Below are 8341 nucleotides of genomic sequence, written 5' to 3'. Positions count from 1 at the left end.
AAGGTGCCGCCAAGTAGGAGCATCTCCCTTTCACGCGCACATGCACGGACAGACAGCGGAAGCGGTTGCTGGAGACACACGTCTCTGTGTGAAAACGTCGCGTGTTCCCTTGAGCTCCGTGCGTGCGTGCGTGCGTACGTGCTCGATTTGCTCCTATTGGAGTATCGTTTTCTTTCCGGGCTGCAGATGAAATGTCTCAGCGTGCGGGCATGGTCCAGAGCAGTTGCCAACGTACCGAACTAGTCCCAGCCGTGTAGCAGCAATGTTTGGCTATTTTGGCTAGTCATTAACCAACCGTCTTGAGCTCCTGGGTTAACTTGGGAACCTAGAATTTTGGAGCTAATATGAGCTATCTGCGACGAAACCGCGTACTAGGCGCTCTGCGTTTGCCGTGTCATTTTTGGTGCGTGCGTGCGTGCACCGAGTTCCATTTTGCGTGCGGTTTGCGCCCTCTTGTGCCCAGCTCTCCCCAAATCATTACTCGCCGGCCCGACCATCAAAAGGCACCGTCCGTATATACACCGAACTTGTGCAAATGATCCATCCGATGTGGCCGAACAAAGGTACGCGATGCATGCATGTAGCAGCACATTGCAGGCAGCAGGTTCTCGGCATCTAGAACAGATTGACTGACAGCTCACCCTACTCCCGATACCGACATACTAGTACATGAAATCTTCACTCGCTGCTCAGTACTGCATGCATTGCCAACATGATTCACGTGACACGGCGGCCAGTGCGCTCTCGGGGCAACCCTTCCTTCCTTGTCGTACGGCCGCGTCTCGTTTTTAACGGGGGCGCATCCACTCCACAGACCACAGCGAGCACAGTTATTACTTGTACTAGTGGCAGCTTGTAGTCCAGTGACCAACGCAACCCATAAAATCAACTCTTTTTTTTTGAGAATAGAAAATCAACTTCTTGGCGCACGTGAGCTTCCGCTGTCATATCCAGGGCCGGAAGCCGGCTCGGCTCTATATAAAACCAACCACAGACCGTGAAAACCAGCAAGCCGACCGAGAGCAGAGCCACAGCCACCAAAGGCGTCTTGGCCGGGTCCATTTCTTGGACAGACCTACCAACGCTCTCGCAGGACACGCACGGCCGCACCGCATGTCGTGGTCTGACACGGACGCGGCGCTCTTCGCGGCCGTCCTGGGCCACGACGCCGCGCGCCACCTGGCCACCACACCGCCGCACCTCGACGGCCCGGCCTCGTCGTCGCCCGAGCTGCAGACGCGCCTGTACGACCTCGTCGAGCGGGGAGGAGCCTGGACCTACGGCATCTACTGGCAGGAGTCCCGGGCCGGCGCCGGCGTGCTCGGCTGGGGCGACGGGCACTGCCGCGACGGCCCGGCCGAGCAAGCCGGGGCCACGGACAGGAGCCTGGCGCGTAAGCGCGCGCTGCTGCGGCTCCACGCGCTGTATGGCGGCGGGGACGAGGACGGCGCCGACTACGCGCTCCGCCTCGACCGGGTCACTGGCGTTGAGATGTACTTCCTGGCGTCCATGTACTTCTCGTTCCGCGAGGACGCCGGCGGCCCGGGCCGCGCGCTCACCTCCAGCCACCACGCCTGGGCCGCCGTCGATCCCCACCTGCCCGCCGCACCCGGGTGGTACGTCCGCGCGTCCCTCGCCCAGTCCGCCGGCCTACGCACAGTCGTCTTCCTCCCTTGCAAGGGCGGCGTCCTTGAGCTCGGTTCCGCCGTGGCCATGCGCGAGAACCCCGAGGTCCTGCGCGCCATCCAATCTGTCTTCCACGTCGAGGCCGTCGCGCCGGACGATCGCATGAGGATCTTCGGGAAGGACGTCTCCCGCAGCCCCCCATTGCCGCCGGTGCAAACCACGGGGAGCGACGCCAGTTGGGCGCTGCGGCTCGGCGGGCAGGCTAAGCAGGAGGCGGCGGCGGCCAAACCGAAACCCCAGCAGGAGCCTCCCAAGACCATAAGCTTTCAGCAACGCCGTCGGCGCGCAGAAGCAGGCGGGCGGCGAGGAGCGGAGGCCGCGGAAGCGGGGGCGCAAGCCGGCGAACGGGCGGGAGGAGCCGCTGAACCACGTGGAGGCGGAGCGGCAGCGGCGGGAGAAGCTGAACCAGCGGTTCTACGCGCTGCGCGCGGTGGTGCCCAAGATCTCCAAGATGGACAAGGCGTCGCTGCTGAGCGACGCCATCGCGTACATCCAGGAGCTGGAGGAGCGCCTCCGGGGCGGCGCGCCGGCGCGGGCGGAGGCCGGGCCGTCCGTGGAGGTGAAGGCAATGCAGGACGAGGTGGTGCTGCGCGTGAGCACCCCCCTCGACGCGCACCCCATCTCCGGGCCGCTGAGCGCCATGCGGGACTCCCAGCTGAGCGTGGTGGCGTCGAGCATGGCGGTGGCGGACGACACCGTCACGCACACGCTCGTGGTGCGGTCGGCGGGGCCCGAGCGGCTCACGGCCGAGGCCGTGCTGGCCGCGATTTCCCGTGGGGTGATGATGAGCGCCACCCCCTCCCCGTGACCGTGCAGCTGTAACAATCGCGCGGCTCGTGCCGTAGTACGTACAGGCAACTGTCAACCGTTAGTGTGAGTTTAGGTGAGCATGCTCCTCGTGACTGCATGCCACGTGGCGCACAGGAGAAAGGTAAAATGGTCAATGGGGAGGCTAAAAGGTGAAACCCCTTTCCCCAAGTGGCAGTATCCCAGATTGCCAGTGGTAGATTCTAAGATTCATGTAGTGCACCTGGTTATCAATTTGCACCTACTAGCACACAGTAGATCAAATCTACGCAAAATTGTTATGTATAGGAAGATGCAGTAATTCTCAGCCTTGTGGATGACTCCGTGTTTCTTTGAAGAAGAGACCGTGGAATTTGAGCGCGTCGTGCGTGGCGGTGGGGGTTTACTTTGACCGACCGCACGCGCGCTCTCCGTCCAGATCTTTACCTACACCCGCTGGCCTGAAAGTTTTCCTCGTCGGGTCGTCGTCCACGTCCTCGTCTGGACTTGACAGTCGCCGGCCCGCACCGCGTCTTCGCGTGACGCCGCACGCGCGTTGCTTGTGACAACTTCTCTTGCGGCGCGTGACCACGGGACTCGCCTCTCGCCTCGCCACCTCTGGTAGCCCGGTGTCGTCGCATCGTGTGACCGCAACCCAACAACCGGGGCTCGTGTCGTGTGCCCGCCTCCGATCGGCTCGCTACTCCTCGCGTCGTGCACGGTTGATGGAGATGTAAGATGTAACCGGTGGTCCGGAGGCAGGCGATGTGTCAGTCAGCTGCAGGGCGCGCGCACCGGGCCAATGGGACCGACGTTACGCGCCAACAACCTTAAACAGCAACCCTTTCAGTCGAGGACCTGATGTGCCGTGGCACCACGGCCTTTTTCTGAACTCACTCACCCATGCTCCGACGCGCGTCACGCTTTAATCAAGTTACAATCAGTTTTTTTTCTTCGAAAAACTTTCAATCTATTCATTTTCAACACAATTAGTCGAAGTCGCGAAATCTAAATCACCAACTCCCATCCAGTGCCATTAAGAAGTAGGAGTAACTAAAAGCACGGTGGCCGATAGAAAGATGTTGATAGAAAAAAGAGCCGTCTTGATAAACTTTTATAATAGACATGATCCTTTTCATAAGAAAAAAGCACTGCTAATGCTTCACCGTGTAGAGAGTGGGGGCTATGGAGCCAACTGATTTGATTACTCAACTAAGCTCACTAAAACACAACAAAACAAAAAAGTTCAACAACTATACAATTATGACACTGCACCTTTTAAGCTTAGTAGCATTTCGTTTTTTATATACACCTTATATGTAAAACTATGGGGGAAATCACGAATGCGCTCATTTATGCGTACATACACTCACCTTGAACGCTTGCATGCACACCTTATCCTACGAGTTATCTTCGAAAGACCGAGGGGTACATCATCTTGAGATTGACGAAATCATCACAGATGTCTCCGTAGTTGACGGAAACATCTCCTCCCACTGAACAAGTATCGCCGAAAAGTCTGAAATAAATTCAAGAAAATACAATCGTTATGTATATTTGTTCAAATAATATAAAGTGGCAATGGAAGTAAACTGTACTCCCTCTGTATCAATATACAATGCCCTTGTATTTTGAGGAAAACTTTGACTATCATTTGATCAACAAAAAATATGAGTTAATCAAATGTATATATTATTAAAACCTTTTAAAACATCCGATGATAGAAAAATTGTGGAATATAACTTTTGATGATTATTATTTTTAGGCTAAGGCCAACAGTCTATTTTTCGATAAAGGATGGATTTTATTGGCCCAGAGTGGAGCATCAAGAGAATACAAATATTATAAACTCACATACCTGGCCTCTATATAGTTAGGATGCACACAGTTAACACCAACGTGAACAAAAAATACACAGGCAACTAGTAAAGACATATAAGAACAAAGACGTGTGTAGGCAAGAAAAAAGGAAGAAAAAAAATGTTCAGATCCGTGATCTCGCAAACTGTAACAATGACCATATCCATGCCAACCATCTCAAGACACCATGTGGACGATGAAGCTCTTCAACAATGCATTCAGGAAGGAAGCGATGCTCATGCGCCACCGTCATCGGATCCAACTATCAAGACCAAAATCTAGGTTTTCACCCTGATTAATTAGTCCGAGCAATGCCCTTAACAAGGTAACGACGCAAAAAAGACATCGTAATTGCCATGTATAACCAACTCAGATCAGACCTAGGCTTCACCACAGAGCTCAAAATCGGGTGCACGTAGCACCATCATTGAAGTCAGTCATGTGTTGTCGCCACCACTTTTCCCCGATCCCAACAACTACACGCGATGCGCGCCTACCACCGCTGCACAATCAACCCTCTGCATTAACTCTCCGTTCATAGTTTGCATCTCACCGCCAAAGTCAACAACCAGATCTGGAGAGATTAACCGTCTCCGAAGAACTTTCGGTGACCACTGTGGTCATGGAGCCGCGGAAGGTCGCTCTAACATAGCCGGCAACCACCACCCCCGACCGACAGGGTCTGAATAGCCACCAGATCTGAATCAGGGCAACCATGCCGAGTCAACCATGGATGACATTGAAGCAGTGGCTGAAGGAAATATGCCCTAGAGGCAATAATAAAGTTATTATTTATTTCCTTATATCATGATAAATGTTTATTATTCATGCTAGAATTGTATTAACCGGAAACATAATACATGTGTGAATACATAGACAAACAGAGTGTCACTAGTATGCCTCTACTTGACTAGCTCGTTAATCAAAGATGGTTATGTTTCCTAACCATGGACAAAGAGTTGTTATTTGACTAAACGGGATCACATCATTAGGTGAATGATCTGATCGACATGACCCATTCCATTAGCTTAGCACCCGATCGTTTAGTATGTTGCTATTGCTTTCTTCATGACTTATACATGTTCCTATGACTATGAGATTATGCAACTCCCGTTTGTCGGAGGAACACTTTGTGTGCTACCAAACGTCACAACGTAACTGGGTGATTATAAAGGTGCTCTACAGGTGTCTCCAAAGGTATATGTTGGGTTGGCGTATTTCGAGATTAGGATTTGTCACTCCGATTGTCGGAGAGGTATCTCTGGGCCCTCTCGGTAATGCACATCACATAAAGCCTTGCAAGCATGTAACTAAGATGTAAAGAGACTTGCCAGTAACGATATTGAACTAGGTATTGGATATCGACGATCGAATCTCGGGCAAGTAACACACCGATGACAAAGGGAACAACGTATGTTGTTATGCGGTCTGACCGATAAAGATCTTCGTAGAATATGTAGGAGCCAATATGGGAATCCAGGTCCCGCTATTGGTTATTGACCAGAGACGTGTCTCGGTCAAGTCTACATTGTTCTCAAACCGTAGGGTCCGCACGCTTAACGTTACGATGACAGTTTCATTATGAGTTTATATATTTTGATGTACCGAAGGTTGTTCGGAGTCCCGGATGTGATCACGGACATGACAAGGAGTCTCGAAATGGTCGAGACATAAAGATTGATATATTGGAAGCCTATATTTGGATATCGGAAGTGTTCCGGGTGAAATCGGGATTTTACCGGAGTACCGGGAGGTTACCGGAACCCCCCGGGAGGTATATGGGCCTTAGTGGGCTTAGTGGAAGAGAGGAGAGGTGGCCAGGGCTGGGCCGCGCGCCCCTCCCCCCTAGTCCGAATAGGACAAGGAGAGGGGGCCGGCGCCCCCCTTCCTTCTCTCTCTCCTCTTCTCCCCTCCCGAATCCTATTCCAACTAGGAAAGGGGGGGAATCCTACTCCCGGAGGGAGTAGGACTCCTCCTGGCGCCCTCTCCTGGCCGGCCGCACCCCCCCTTTGACTCCTTTATATACGGAGGCAGGGGGCACCTCTAGACACACAAGTTGATCCACGTGATCTATTCCTTAGCCGTGTGCGGTGCCCCCTGCCACCATATACCTCGATAATACTGTAGCGGAGTTTTAGCGAAGCCCTGCTGATGTAGTTCATCAAGATCGTCACCACGCCGTCGTGCTGACGAAACTCTGCCCTGACACTTTGCTGGATCGGAGTCCGGGGATCGTCATCGAGCTGAACGTGTGCTCGAACTCGGAGGTGCCGTAGTTTCTGTGCTTGATCGGTTGGATCATGAAGACGTACGACTACTTCCTCTACGTCGTGTCATCGCTTCCGCAGTCGGTCTGCGTTGGGTACGTAGACAACACTCTCCCCCTCATTGCTATGCATCACATGATCTTGCGTGTGCGTAGGAAATTTTTTGAAATTACTACGAAACCCAACAATGGCATCCGAGCCTAGGTTATTTATGTTGATGTTATATGCACGAGTAGAACACAAGTGAGTTGTGGACGATACAAGTCATACTGCCTACCAGCATGTCATACTTTGGTTTGGCGGTATTGTTGGACGAGACGACCCGGACCAACCTTACGCGTACGCTTACACGAGACCGGTTCCCTCGATGTGCTTTGCACATAGATGGCTTGCGGGCGACTGTCTCTCCAACTTTAGTTGAACCGAGTGTGGTTACGCCCGGTCCTTGCGAAGGTTAAAATTGAGTCTATTTGACAAACTATCGTTGTGGTTTTGATGCGTAGGTGAGATTGGTTCTTACTTAAGCCCATAGCAGCCACGTAAAACATGCAACAACAAAGTAGAGGACGTCTAACTTGTTTTTGCAGGGCATGTTGTGATGTGATATGGTCAAGGCATGATGCTGAATTTTATTGTATGATATGATCATGTTTTGTAACCGAGTTATCGGCAACTGGCAGGAGCCATATGGTTGTCGCTTTATTGTATGCAATGCAATCGCGATGTAATGCTTTACCTTATTACTAAACGGTAGTGATAGTCGTGGAAGCATAAGATTGGCGAGACGACAACGATGCTATGATGGAGATCAAGGTGTCGCGCCGGTGACGATGGTGATCATGACGGTGCTTCGGAGATGTAGATCACAGGCACAAGATGATGATGGCCATATCATATCACTTATATTGATTGCATGTGATGTTTATCTTTTATGCATCTTATCTTGCTTTGATTGACGGTAGCATTATAAGATGATCTCTCACTAAATTATCAAGAAGTGTTCTCCCTGAGTATGCACCGTTGCGAAAGTTCTTCGTGCTGAGACACCACGTGATGATCGGGTGTGATAGGCTCTACGTTCAAATACAACGGGTGCAAAACAGTTGCACACGCAGAATACTCAGGTTATACTTGACGAGCCAAGCATATACAGATATGGCCTCAGAACACAGAGACCGAAAGGTCGAGCGTGAATCATATAGTAGATATGATCAACATAATGATGTTCACCGATGAAACTACTCCATCTCACGTGATGATTGGACATGGTTTAGTTGATTTGGATCACGTGATCACTTAGAGGATTAGAGGGATGTCTATCTAAGTGGGAGTTCTTAAGTAATATGATTAATTGAACTTAAATTTATCATGAACTTAGTCCTTGATAGTATCTTGCTTGTTTATGTTGATTGTAGATAGATGGCTCGTGCTGTTGTTCCGTTGAATTTTAATGCGTTCCTTGAGAAAGCAAAGTTGAAAGATGATGGTAGCAATTACACGGACTGGGTCCGTAACTTGAGGATTATCCTCATAGCTGCACAGAAGAATTACGTCCTGGAAGCACCGCTGGGTGCCAGGCCTGCTGCTGGAGCAACGCCAGATGTTATGAACGTCTGGCAGAGCAAAGCTGATGACTACTCGATAGTTCAGTGTGCCATGCTTTACGGCTTAGAATCGGGACTTCAACGACGTTTTGAACGTCATGGAGCATATGAGATGTTCCAGGAGTTGAAGTTGATATT

The 8341-nt window shown here is 51.4% G+C and overlaps 1 pseudogene; it reads left to right on the top strand.

Moving 5' to 3' along the window:
- The first annotated feature begins 989 nt into the window (after nt 1-989).
- Nucleotides 990-2813, top strand: LOC125544440 (annotated as a pseudogene).
- Nucleotides 2814-8341: the final 5528 nt, after the last annotated feature.

Source organism: Triticum urartu, chromosome 3, assembly GCF_003073215.2.
Source record: "Triticum urartu cultivar G1812 chromosome 3, Tu2.1, whole genome shotgun sequence".
Lineage (NCBI taxonomy): Eukaryota > Viridiplantae > Streptophyta > Magnoliopsida > Poales > Poaceae > Triticum > Triticum urartu.
The sequence above is the reverse complement of the archived record's forward strand: the minus strand, read 5'-3'. Positions and strand labels throughout refer to the sequence as shown.